We start from the raw sequence: 13,577 nt of genomic DNA, 5'->3' as shown, positions 1-13,577 counted from the left end.
ACTCAGAAGAAAACACAAGGGTAAATCTTTATGACCTTGGATGTGGTGACGGATTCTTAGATATGACAACAAAATTATGCGCAACAGAAGAAAAAATAGATTTCATCAAAATGAAAAACTTTTGAACATCAAAAAACACTATCAAGAAAGAGAAAAAACCCAGAGAATGGAATAAAATACTTGCAAGTCATATATCCCATAAGGGTCTAGTATTATACAACCTTACAAAGAATTCTTACAACTCAACAAAAAGTGCAATTTAAAATGGGAAAAAGACTTGAATAGACATTTCTCCAGAATATATAAATGGCCAACAAGCACATGACAAGATGTTCATCATCATTTACTACTAGAGAAATGCAAGCCAAAATCTTAATGAAGTAACACTTCACATCCACCAGGATGGCTAAAATCAAAAAGATGAAAAATAAATGTTGGCAAAGATGTGGAGAAATTAGAACTCTCATCTATTGCTGGTGGAAATGTAAAACAATCCAGCTCCTGTGGAAAACAGTTTGGCAATTCCCAAAAAAGATAACCATAGAATTATGATATGATCCATCAATTCCATATACCCAAAAGAACTGAAAACAGGTATTCAAACAAATACTTGTACACAAATGTTCATAGTAGGACTATTCATAATAGACAAAAGGTAGGAAAAAAACAAAAGCCCATCAATGGATTAATGGATAAAGAAAACATGGTACATGCATATGTATGTATGGAATAATGTTCAGCCATTAAAAAGGAATGAAGTGGATCCGTTCCAAGATGGTCATATAGGAACAGCTCTGGTCTGCAGCTCCCAGCATGATGGATGCAGAAGATGGGTGATTTCTGCATTTCCAACTGAGGTACCTGGTTCATTTCATTGGGACAGTTGGACAGTGGGTACAGCCCACGGAGGGCAAGCTGAAGCAGGGCAGGGCATCACCTCACCCAGGAAGTTCAAGGGATTGGGGGATTTCCCTTTCCTAGCCAAGGGAAGCTGTGACAGACTCTACCTGGAAAAACAGGACACTTCCACCCAAATACTCCACTTTTCCCAAGGCCTCAGCAACCAGCAGACAAGGAGATTTGGGTCCCACGCCCATGGAGCCTTGCTCACTGCTAGCGCAGCAGTCTGACAACGAACTGTGTGGCAGCAGCCTGGCTGGGGGAGGGGCATCCACTATTGCTGAGGCTTGAGTAGGTAAACAAAGCAGCCAGGAAGCTTGAACTGGGCCACAGCTCAGCAAGGCCTGCTGCCTCTATAGACTCCAACTCTGTGGGTAGGGCATAGCTGAACAAAAGGCAGCAGACAGTTTCTGCAGACTTAAAGGTCCTTGTCTGACAGCTCTGAAGACAGCAGTGGTTCTCCATCCACAGCGTTTGAGCTCTGAGAACGGACAGATTGCCTCCTCAAGTGGGTCCCTGACTCCCATGTAGCCTAACTGGGAGACACCTCCCAGGAGGAGGCAACAGACACCTCATGCAGGTGGATGCCCGTCTGGGACAAAGGTTCCAGAGGAAGGATCAGGCTGCAATATCTGCTGTTCTGCAGCCTCTGCTGGTGATACCAGGCAAACAGGGTCTGGAGTGGACCTCCAGCAAACTCCAACAAACCTGCAGCTGAGGGACCTGACTGTTACAAGGAAAACTAACAAACAGAAAGGAATAGCACGAACATCAACAAAAAGGACATCTACACCAAAACCCCATCTGTAGGTCACCAACATCAAACACCAAAGGTAGACAAAACCACAAAGAGGGGGAGAAATCAGAGCAGAAAGCCTGAAAATTCTAAAAACCAGAGCGCCTCTTCTCCTCCAAAGGATCACAGCTCCTCACCAGCAATGGAACAAAGCTGGATGGAGAATGACTTTGATGAGATGACAGAAGTAGGCTTCAGAAGGTTGGTAATAACAAACTTCTCTGAGCTAAAGGAGCATGTTTGAACGCATCGCAAGGAAGCTAAAACCCTTGAGAAAAAGGTTAGACAAATGGCTAACTAGAACAAACAGTGTAAAGAAGAGCTTAAATGACCTGATGGAGCTGAAAACCATGGCATGAAAACTTTGTGATGCATGCACAAACTTCAACAGCCGATTTGATCAAGTAGAAGAAAGGGTACCGGTGATTGAAGTAAAGCAAGAAGACAAGGTTAGAGAAAAAAGAGTAAAAAGAAATGAACAAAGCCTCCAAGAAATATGGGGCTATGTGAAAAGACCAAATCTACATTTGATTGGTGTACCTGAAAGCGATGGGAAGAATGAAACCAAGCTGGAAAACACTCTTCAGGATTATCCAGGAGAACTTCCCCAACCTAGCAAGGCAGGCCAACATTCAAATTCAGGAAATACAGAGAATACCACAAAGATATTCCTCGAGAAGAGCAACCCCAAGACACATAATTGTCAGATTCAGCAAGGTTGAAATGAAGGAAAAAATGGTAAAGTCAGCCAGAGAGAAAGGTCAGGTTACCCACAAAGGGAAGTCCATCAGACTAACAGCGGATCTCTCGGCAGAAACCTTACAAGCCAGAAGAGAGTGGGGGCCAATATTCAGCATTCTTAAAGAAAAGAATTTTCAGCCCAGAATTTATAGCTAGCCAAACTAAGCTTCATAAGTGAAGGAGAAATAAAATCCTTTACAAACAAGCAAATGCTTGTCACTACCAGGCTGCCTTATAAGAGGTCCTGAAGGAAGCACTAAACATGGAAAGAAACAACTGGTACCAGCCACTGCAAAAACATGCCAAATTACAAAGACCATCAATGCTAGGAAGAAACTGCATCAATTAACGGGCAGAATAACCAACTAACATCATAATGACAGGATCAAATTCACACATAACAATATTAACCTTAAATGTAAATGGGTTAAATGCCCCAATTAAAAGACACAGACTGGCAAATTGGATAAAGAGTCAAGACCCATCAGTGTGCTGTATTCAGGAGACCCATCTCACGTGCAGAGACACACATAGGCTCAAAATAAAGGCACGGAGGAAGATCTACCAAGCAAATGGAAAGCAAAAAAAAAGCAGGGGCTGCAATCCTAGTCTCTGATAAAACAGACTTTAAACCAACAAAGATCAAAAGAGACAAAGAAGGCCGTTACTTAATGGTATAGGGATCAATTCAACAAGAAGAGCTAACTATCCTAAATATATATGCACCCAATACAGGAGCACCCAGATTCATAAAGCAAGTCCTTAGAGACCTACAAAGACACTAAGACTCCCACACAATAATAATGGGAGACATTAACACCCCACTGTCAATATTAGACAGATCAACGAGACAGAAGGTTAACAAGGATATCCAGGACTTGAACTCAGCTCTGCACCAAGCAGACGTAATAGACATCTACAGAACTCTCCACCCACAATCAACAGAATGTATATTCTTCTCAGTACCACATCGCACTTATTCTAAAACTGACCACATAATTAGAAGCACTCCTCAGCAAATGTAAAAGAAAAGAGATCACAACAAACTATCTCTCAGACCACAGTGCAATCAAATTAGAACTCAGGATTAAGAAACTCACTCAAAATTGCACAACTACATGGAAACTGAAGAACCTGCTCCTGAATGACTACTGGGTAAATAACGAAATGAAGGCAGAAATAAAGATGTTCTTTGAAACCAATGAGAACAAAAACACAACGTACTAGAATCTCTGGGACACATTTAAAGCAGTGTGTAGAGGGAAATTTATAGCACTAAATGCCCACAAGAGAAAGCAGGAAAAATCTAAAATCGACACCCTAACATCACAATTAAAAGAACTAGAGAAGCAAGAGCAAACAAATTCAAAAGCTAGCAGAAGGCAAGAAATAGCTAAAATCAGAGCAGAACTGAAAGAGATAGAGACACAAAAAAACCTTCAAAAAAATAAAAGAATCCAGGAGCTGGTTTTTTGAAAAGATCAACAAAATTGATAGACCGCTAGCAAGACTAATGAAGAAAAGAGAGAAGAATCAAATAGACGCAATAAAAAATGATAAAGGAGATATCACCACTGATGCCACAGAAATACAAACTACCATCAGAGAATACTATAAACGCCTCTACACAAATAAACTAGAAAATCCAGAAGAAATGGATAAATTCCTGGACACATACACCTTTCCAAGACTAAACCAGGAAGAAGTTGAATCTCTGAATAGACCAATAACAGGCTCTGAAATTGAGGCAATAATTAATAGCCTACTAACCAAAAAGAGTCCAGGACCAGATGGATTCACAGCCGAATTCTAGGAGCTGGTACCATTCCTCTGAAACCATCCCAATCAATAGAAAAAGAGGGAATCCTCCCTAAGTCATTTTATGAGACCAGCATCACCCTGATACCAAAGCCTGGCAGAGACACAACAAATAAAAGAATTTTAGACCAATATCCCTGGTGAACATCGATGTGAAAATCCTCAATAAAATACTGGCAAACCGAATCCAGCAGCACATCAAAAAGCTTATCCACCACGATCAAGTTGGCTTCATCCCTAGGATGCAAGGCTGGTTCAACATACGCAAATCAATAAACATAATCCATCACAAAAACAGAACCAATGACAAAAACCATATGATTATCTCAATAGATGCAGAAAAGGCCGTTGACAAAATTCAAGCTAAAAATTCAAGTTTTTAGCCCTTCATGCTAAAAACTCTCAATAAACTAGGCATTGAAGGGATGTAACTCTAAATAATAAGAGCTATTTATGACAAACCCACAGCAATATCATACTGAATGGGCAAAACATGGAAGCATTCCCTTTGAAAACCGGCACAAGACAAGGATGCCCTCTCTCACCACTCCTATTAAATATAGTGTTGGAAGCTCTGGCCAGGGCAATCAGGCAAGAGAAAGAAATAAAGGGTATTCAATTAGGAAAAGAGGAAATCAAATTGTCTCTGTTTGCAGATGACATGATTGTATATTTAGAAAACTCCATCGTCTCAGCCCAAAATCTCCTTAAGCTGATAAGCGACTTCAGCAAAGTCTCAGGATACAATGTGCAAAAAAATCACAAGCATTCCTATACACCAATAACAGACAAACAGCTAAATCATGAGTGAACTCCCATTCACAACTGCTTCAAATAGAATAAAATACCTAGGAATTCAACTTACAAGGGATGTGAAGGACCTCTTCAAGGAGAACTACAAACCATTGTTCAATGAAATAAAAGAGGACACAAACAAATGGAACATTCCATGCTCATGGATAGGAAGAATCAATATCATAAAAATGGCCATACTGCCCAGGGAAATTTACAGATTCAATGTCATCCCCATCAAGCTACCAATGACTTTCTTCACAGAATTGGAAAAAACGACTTTAAAGTTCAGATGGAACCAAAAAAGAGCCCGCACTGCCAAGACAATCCTAAGCAAAAAGAACAAAGTTGGAGGCATCACGCTACCTAACTTCAAACTATACTACAAGGCTACAGTAACCAAAACAGCATGGTACTGGTACCAAAACAGATATATAGACCAATAGAACAGAATAGAGGCCTCAGAAATAACACCATACATCTACAACCATCTGATCTTTGACAAACCTGACAAAAACAAGAAATGGGGAAAGGATTCCCTATTTAATAAACGGTACTGGGAAAACTGGCTAGCCATATGTAGAAAGCTGAAACTGGATACCTTCCTTATGCCTTATTCAAAAATTAATTCAAGGTGGATTAAAGACTTATATCTTAGACCTAGAACCATAAAAACCCTAGAAGAAAACCTAAGCAATACCCTTAGGGACATAGGCATGAGCAAGGACTTCACGACTAAAACACCAAAAGCAAAGGCAACAAAAGCCAAAATTGACAAATGGGATCTAATTAAACTAAAGAGTTTCTGCATGGCAAAAGAAATACCATCAGAGTGAACAGCAACCTACAGAACGGGAGAAAATTTTTGTAATCTATCCATCTGACAAAGGGCTAATATCCAGAATCTACAAAGAACTCAAACAAATTTACAAGAAAAAAACAAACAACCCCATCACAAAGTGGGCAAAGGATATGAACAGACATTTCTCAAAAGAAGACATTTATGCAGCCAACAGACACATGAAAAAATGCTCATCATCACTGGTCATCAGAGAAATGCAAATCAAAACCACAATGAGATACCATCTCACACCAATTAGAATGGCAATCATTAAAAACTCAGGAAACAACAGATGCTGGAGAGGCTGTGGAGAAACAGGAACACTTTTACACTGCTGGTGGGAATGTACATTAGTTTAACCATTGTGGAAGACAGTGTAGCAATTCCTCAAGGATCTAGAACTAGAATTACCATTTGACCCAGCAATCCCATTGCTGAGTATACACCCAAAGGATTATAAATCATGCTGCTATAAAGACACATGCACATGTATGTTTATTGTGGCACTATTCACAATAGCAAAGACTTGGAACCAACCTAAATGTCCATCAATGATAGACTGGATTAAGAAAATGTGGCACATATATACCATGGAATACTATGCAGCCATAAAAAAGGATGAGTTCATAACCTTTGCAGAGACAGGGATGAAGCTGGAAACCATCATTCTCAGCAAACTATTACAAAGGCAGAAAACCAAACACTGCATGTTCTCATTCATAGCTGGGAATCAAACAATAAGAACACTTGGACACAAGGTGGGGAACATCACACACGGGGGCCTATCGGGGGATGGGGGGATGGGGGAGGGATAGCATTAGGAGAAATACCTAATCTAAATGACAAGTTGATGGGTGCAGCAAACCAACATGGCATATGTATACCTATGTATCAAACCTGCACACTGCACACACATTTACCCTAGAACTTAGAGTATAATAATAAATAAAGAAAAGGAATGAAGTACTGTCTCATGCTACAACATGGATGAACATTGAAACATTATGCTAAGTGAAAGAAGCCAGACATAAAAGGTCCCATATTGTATTTTATTTATATGATTTTATTTATTGATTTTATTTATATGAAATAGCTAGAATAGGTCAACCCAGAGAAAAGAATGCAGATTAGTGGCTGTCAGGGCCTGGCGGGAGGGGAGAATGAGAAGCAATTGCTTAATGGTCATGGGGTTTTCTTTTGGTGTGATGGAACTGTTTTGGAACTACATAGAGGTAGTATTTGCCTGACACTGTTAATGTACTAATACCATGGAAGTGACCACTTAAAAGTGGTTATTATGTTAAGTAAATTTCACTGAAATTTTTTAAAAACGAGAAAATGACTACCAACATGATACGCCAAAATACCCCTCCCACTCCAGCAAAGACAGGGATGTCTGGACAGGGAGGCAATCCAGGAGAAGGTGAGGGCACTGTATTAAAACAAAGGGGTGAGCGAACATCTCAGCTCTTTCCCGTCACTCAGCACCTAGGGTGCTGGCAACCAGGCCCCACCTTCCAACAAGGAGTGTAGAAAGGTCTCCTTCAGGAATTTAACCTGCCCCAGAAGAATATATGAGGCCAGGAGTTCAAGACCAGCCTAGGCAACATAGCTAGACCCTGTCTCCACAAAAAAATTAGCCAGGCAGATGGCACACACCTGTAGTCCCAGCTACTCGAGAAATTGAGGCAGGAGAATCACCTGAGCCCAGGAGATGGAGACTGAAGTTAAGTTATGATTGTGCCATTGCACTCCAGCCTGGGTGACAGAGTGAGACTGTCTCTAAAAATCAAAAACAAAATACATAATGGGAGTGGGAAGGGGGTCACTACTCACAACAGCAATAAAACACCTAGGAATAACTTTGAAATAGGTGCAGAAAATCACAACTTTCCCAGGAATAAAAAAGGCGAGTAAATGCAGATATCACGTTCCTGAGTAAGCAAGTGCAATCCTGTAAAAATGCCACCCTCTCCCAGTTAATTCTATACATTTACCCCAACCTTAAAATTATGATTATAGGAACTTGACAAAACTATTATCAAATGTATCTTAAAAGTATAAGTAAACAAGGGGAGCCATAAAACATCAAAAACTGAATAATGAAGAAGAGGACTGCACTGACAGTAATGTTTTTCTGCCCTCCCCTAAACCAGTGGTTAACAGTCCTGGTAGCACATTAAAATCACCAGGAAGGCCGGGCACAGTGGCTCACACCTGTAATCCCAGCACTTTGGGAGGCCAAGGTGGGAGGATCACCCGAGGTCAGGAGTTTAAGACAAGCCTGGCAAACATGGTAAAACCCCATCTCTACTAAAAACACAAAAAATTAGCCAGACGTGGTGGCGGGTGCCTGTAATCCCAGCTACTTAGGAGGATGAGGCAGGAGAATCGCTTGAACCCGAGAGGTGAAGGTTGCAGTGAGCTGAGATTGCACCACTACACTCCAGCCTGCGCAAGGCGAGACTCCATTTAAAAAAAAAAAGAGGTTTGAGAAAAGACAGGAAATATTTACATATTGTCAAAGTATCTCACCACAAGATGCTTATTAATTACAAGGGGAAAACAGTAGCTTAGTACTAGGGGAAACCTGGCAGACATCACCTTAGTTATCAAAGTTACTGACAGCAATAGGACACATAGGTGTCACGTACCTCCTGCTATGATGCCATGAGAAGGACAAAACAACACTTCATGGTATTCCTGCCAGAAATACATAACCGGAATCTACCGATGACGAAATGTCAGTCAAACCCAAAATAAGGATGTTCTACAAAACAAAGGGCCCATACTCTTCAAAAATGCCAAAGTCATGAAAGACTAAAGAACTGTTCCTGACACATGAAATCAAAGAGAAATGACAACCAAGCAAACCATGATATTCGATCCTGCATAAGAATTTTTTTTAAATTTTGCTATGAAGTACAATAGTGAGACAAATGGCAAAATTTCAATAAAGTCTGTAGGTAAAATGATAGTATTTCAAATCTGGAGTTCGGGAGAGAAGTCCAAGATAATATAATCAATATGCCTGGTATGTTTCTGATGCTCACTCCATCTGGAAGTGGATCATGCAGTAACAACTTGACAACTAGTAAAAAATTATCAGGCTAAAAAAATTGTAGTATTGTACCAGTCTTGATTTCCTGATTTTCATAACTGTACTTAGATTATGTAAGATAATATCCTTGTTTTTAGGAAATACATAAGGTATTTAGGCACAAAGAGTTAATATATCTGCAATTCACTCTCAAATGGTTCAGAAAAAGATTATAAACACACACATATTACAGAGAGAGAACAAATGTGATAAAACAGTAAAACGTTAACACATTGGGGCATCTGGGTGAAGGATATATGGAAATTCTTGGTACTATTTTTGCAACTTTTCTCTAAGTCTGAAATTATTTCAAAATGAAAAGTTAACAATAGGCATGCAGTTTTTTCAAGAAGCACTGTTTTTCTTCTTTGCTTCTTTAATAGGAAGAACTGTGCTTGAATTCTGTCATTCACTGATCTCTTTGGCCCAAACCATCATTCACTTATCCAATCAACATTCATTAAGTCCCTACCATATGACAGGTATTAAGGAGGCTAATGAAAGGCAGATGAAAGATAACCCATAGCCTTCTCAGTCTAGTAGGGGACACACACATACAAATAAATATTAGGAACTATGTGATGTCATAATATTTGTATGCACAGAAGGTCTGTGTCAGCTGATGAAGCCAAGTCTGTTAGTAGAGGTCACAGAAGATTCCGGGGCTCCAGATAAGATTGAAAGGAGTTCCTCAGGCCAAAAGGGATGAGGAGTACATTTCAGAAAGAGTAACCAGTATGTACCCCAAAAGCCCCACAGGTGTGAAAACACATGCATTATTGCTTTAAATCCTCCTAACACCTATGGAACAGGCATGACTCCTCCCCAGACTGTACCTGTGCCCTTAATCATGAGGGTTTGATAGCAGACACATGATGGACTGGCAGAGGGACCGAAATAAGGGCAGACAGGAGACTCTGCTCTAAGAAAGAATGATGGTCTAAAATAAGAACAACAGGGCAAGTGGAGCAGAAGAAATGAGTATAAAATATTTAGGAGGCAAAATGAACAATAAGGGTTCAGGTGTGAACAGGGTGAGGTTGAAAGAGAAGTTTGATTCTCAAGCATCTGTCTTGGGAGACTAGATGGATCACGGTGTCATTCACTACAATAAGGGATGTGCGAAAGGAGCCAGTCTGAAAAGAAAAAACAGAACACTATGTTTTAAAATTTGAGGAATCTGTGGACAATCGAGGTGAAAGTAGTAAGCATCTGGACGTGAAGTGAGATTTCGCATCACATCTGGATATGAAAGTAATAAGTAAAGATAGATGGTATACAAGAATGGCAGTTCAAACCGTGAGTGCTCAACAGACAGGCCAAAGAGAGGGTCAAGACCAAGACAAAGGATGACAGCAGGACCCTTGCGAACTCCAAACTTTAAGGGTGGCCAGAAGAAAGGCCCCAGCAAAAACACCAAGGAGGAGTGGCCGGGCGCGGTGGCTCAAGCCTGTAATCCCAGCACTTTGGGAGGCCGAGATGGGCGGATCACGAGGTCAGGAGATCGAGACCATCCTGGCTAACACGGTGAAACCCCGTCTCTACTAAGAAATACAAAAAAATAGCCGGGCGAGGTGGCAGCGCCTGTAGTCCCAGCTACTCGGGAGGCTGAGGCCGGAGAATGGCGTGAACCCGGGAGGCGGAGCTTGCAGTGAGCTGAGATCCGGCCACTGCACTCCAGCCTGGGCGACAGCGTGAGACTCTGTCTCAAAAAAAAAAAAAAAAAAAAAAACACCAAGGAGGGAGGGTCAGGTGGGTCCTTGAACACAGGTGGTGTTGTGTTCAAGGTCAAGCCCAGGCTCAGCGCAGCAGCTGCACTCCTCCCTGATCCACACGCCTCCGTTCTGTTCAAGTGCCCAAACTCATCACCCACTCTGTCGACCTTGCCTCCTCCTTTGCTGGGATGAAGTCTTCCTGATCCAAATCACTTTGCCTTCCCTCTGCTCCACCTTGAATGTCTCCATCTTCACCCACAGTCCCCCTTCTTCCTGTCTCAGAAAAAAATGCCCCTTCACCTTTTAAAGGTTGAGCACAATCTACGACCTGCATTTTACACTAAGGTCAAAAGAGGAAAACACACCCTGACTCCCTGTCTGGCCTTCTGCTTATTCCTTAGCCCATCTCACTCTGGCCTCTGCCCCTCCCTCCTACTGAAACTGCAAGCCCTTTCTTCCACACTTCTTTGCCTTGGATAGCCCACCCATCCTTTACATTCAAATCTGTCCCCTCCCCTGTGGCACCACCCTGATCCAGCCCAAGCAGTCTAGTGGCTCCCTCTAACATTTTCCAATAGTTCCATTTATACTTTACTTGGAACATGGATAATACTCCTACATAAACTGACCAAGGCTAAACTATTACTAAGAGGTCACTAAATGGTGAAATTTTTGAAGGCCAGAGTTTGGTCTTAGTCTTCTTTGTGGTCATCAGTACCTCCCACATTATCTTCACTAAATAATTTCAATAAATCTCTGTTTGGATAGTACCAAAAACCTAAAATACACTTATTTTATATTTACCACTCATGCTAATTACAGCAGAAGTTATCTACAGGTGCACAAAAATATTTGTAATTGACTGATTCATTTATTGCTGGAGCAAAGACGGTCACCTCAACGTTGGCTTACCAGTAACGAACACTGGAAGCAATAACCAGAAATATGAAAGTAGCTTTCATTTATTGAAGACTTAGTATAGTCAGTCCCTGTGGAATGTCTGACGTGCCTGATCTCATACAGTCTTGACATCAACACTATAGTGATTATTCCTCTGCACTTCATGTAAAGAAACTAAAATTTTAAAAAACTGGGTAAGCTAGGAAGCAGCAGTCTCCCCAGGTCTGACACAAAGCCCAGGTGCTAGTCTCCCTTACGCTAACACAACTACTAAGGTGACCACGGTTCTGGTTTGGACCCTTACAGAAAAATCCAATGAGGCTTCTACCATTTCAATTACTCTATTCATGGAAGTTTACCCATCTGCTCGAAAAGTCTGTTAACCGGAACAACTTGACAGCCACCATGAAAGAATAATGTTGGGCCCTTACCTTACACAACACAAAAAATTAACTCAAAATAGTTCAAAAAACTATAATATAAGAGCTAAAACTAAAAAACTCTTAAAAGAAATTATGGGGTAAATCTTTATGACTTTGGATTTGATAAAGTGTTAGATATGACAACAAAAGCACAAGCAACAACAATAAAAAAAGATAAACTGGACTTCAACAAAACTAAGAACCTTTGTGTTTCAAAGGACATCAGGTAGTTAAAAGATCACTCACAGAATGGGAGAAAATATTTGCAAATCATATATCTGATAAGGGTCTAGTATTCAGCACATGTGAAAATTCCTAAAACTCAACAACAAAAAGCAAACAATGCAATTTTAAAATGGGCAAAATATTTGAATAGACATTTTCCCAAATATGATATACAAACGGCCAACAAGCACAAGAAAAGATGCTCAACATCATGTCAGTCACAAACACAAATCAAAACCGTAATGAGATACCACTTCATATCCACTACGATGGTTAAAACTAAAGAGTCAGATAATAATCAAGTATTGGCGAGGATGTAGAGAAACTGGACCCTCAAACACTGCTGATAAAAATGTAACACGGTGCAGCACTTTGGAAAACAGTCTGTAAGTTCCCCCAAATGATTAAACATAGAGTTACCACACGACACAGCAGTTCTATTCCCAGGTATGAAGAGAAATGAAAACATAAGTCCACACAAAAACTTGTGTGGAATGGTTCACAGGAGCATTATTCATACTAGCCAGAAGGTGGAAACAACCCAAATGTTCATGAACAATGAATAAACAAAATGTGATCTATTCAAACAATAAAATATTATTTGGCCATAAAAAGGAATTAAGTGTGATATATGCTACAACATGAATGAATCTTGAAAACATCACACTAAGTAAAGCCAGTCACAAAATATCATATTATTTTATGATTCCATTTATATAGAAGTCTAGACTCAGGAAATCTGTAGAAACAGAAAGCAGAATAGTGGGCCGGATGTGGTGGCTCATGCCTGTAATCCCAGCACTTTGGGAGGCTGAGGCAGGCGGATCACTTGAGGTCAGGAGTTCAAGACCAGCCTGGCCAACATGGTGAAACCCCATCTCTACTAAAAATATAAAAATTAGCCAGGCTTTGTGGCATGTGCCTGTGATCCCAGCTACCCGGGAGGCTAAGGCTGCAGTGAGCTGAGATCGCACCACTGCACGCCTGAGCGACAGAGCAAGACTCTGTCTGAAAAATGAAAAACAAAAAACATACAACTATGGCATAGTATATCTTCCTGAATGCCATAAGATGCCAAAAAGGCTACTTAAAGGAGGTCACAGTCAGTCCTGAATCTCAATATAAGGTTTTCCCAACTAAACTATGGACATATCTTTGCCTAAAACAGTAAGAGTTGCCTTCTTCTAGGAAAATATTACTATAAGAGTTTTACCATTATACCATCAAAAAAATACATATGTGCATTTTACCACAATTTTTTTAAAATGTGTATCATTATATAATAGACATCTAAAAAGGTAGACTATAGTTAAACCTGCAAACCCAG

General features: G+C 40.5%; 1 protein-coding gene across 1 annotated transcript in view; it reads right to left on the bottom strand.

Annotated features, from left to right (window-relative positions):
* The window catches only part of USP31 (ubiquitin specific peptidase 31), a 102,751-nt gene that overhangs the window by 31,666 nt on the left and 57,508 nt on the right, over positions 1-13,577 (bottom strand). The gene's annotated exons all lie outside the window — the stretch shown is intronic.

The sequence above is a fragment of the Theropithecus gelada genome, chromosome 20 (assembly GCF_003255815.1).
Source record: "Theropithecus gelada isolate Dixy chromosome 20, Tgel_1.0, whole genome shotgun sequence".
Lineage (NCBI taxonomy): Eukaryota > Metazoa > Chordata > Mammalia > Primates > Cercopithecidae > Theropithecus > Theropithecus gelada.
Note: the sequence above shows the minus strand (reverse complement) of the source record. Positions and strands in the feature narration are given on the sequence as shown.